General features: G+C 48.3%; 1 pseudogene; it reads left to right on the top strand.

Moving 5' to 3' along the window:
• Positions 1 to 243: 243 nt before the first annotated feature.
• Positions 244 to 588, top strand: LOC114212381 (large ribosomal subunit protein P1-like; annotated as a pseudogene).
• The last annotated feature ends 329 nt before the right edge of the window (positions 589 to 917 follow it).

Genomic DNA, 917 nt, shown 5'->3' with positions numbered 1-917 from the left:
AAGGTAGAAGGCAAGGCATTCCGAGATCATTATGTGGAAAATAATAATTATAAGACTTGTCACATGGTGTGACTGCCTTTGATGGCAGTAGAAATCTTATATAAAGAAAATGATACTTTCCTCAGCTGCCACTAAGGTGCTTGGTCCTTCTGAGAAAGCTAAGTTGGCATTGGGGTCAGGCCCTTACTTTATCAGGCAACTAGCGCTGAGCCCGGCAGTGACCACTCAGCATTTGCCTGCACCATGGCCTTTGCCTAGGAGCTCGCCTGCATCTTCTTGGCCCTCATTTTGCATGATGATGAGGTGACAATCATGGAGGTTAAGATCAATGCCCTCATTAAAGCAGAGGGTGTAAATGTTGAACCTTTCTTGCTGGGCTTGTTTGCAAAGGCCTCAGTCAATGTCAACATCAGAAGCCTTATCTGCAACGTAGGAGCTGGTGGACCTGACCCCGCAGCTGGTGCTGCCCTAGCAGGAGGTCCTGCTCCCTCCACCACTGCTGCCCCAGCTGAGGAGAAGAAAGTAGAAGCAAAAAAAGAAGAATCAGAGGAGACTGATGATGACATGGACTTTGGTCTTTTTGACTAAACCTCTTCTGTAAACTGTTCAGTAAATAACTAAACTCTTGGGCACTTGGGGGCTTGGGTGGTTAAGCATCTGCCTTTGGCTCGGGTCATGATCCCAGGGTCCTGGGATCAAGCCCTGTGTCGGTGTTGGCGGGGGAGTGTCCCTGCTCAGCAGGGAGTCTGCTTCTCCCTCTGCCCCTCCCCGCCACTTGTGCGATCTCTTTCTCTTTCTCAAATAAATAAATACAATCTTTAAAAACATAAATAACTGAACTCTTAAAAAAAGGGGGGGGTGCCTGGGTGGCTCAGTCAGTTGAGCACCAGCTCTTGATTTTGCTCAGGTCATGGGTT

Source organism: Eumetopias jubatus, unplaced genomic scaffold (assembly GCF_037043125.1).
Source record: "Eumetopias jubatus isolate StellerSeaLion01/CBP00866 unplaced genomic scaffold, mEumJub1_p1.0 scaffold_15, whole genome shotgun sequence".
NCBI lineage: Eukaryota > Metazoa > Chordata > Mammalia > Carnivora > Otariidae > Eumetopias > Eumetopias jubatus.
The sequence above is the reverse complement of the archived record's forward strand: the minus strand, read 5'-3'. Positions and strand labels throughout refer to the sequence as shown.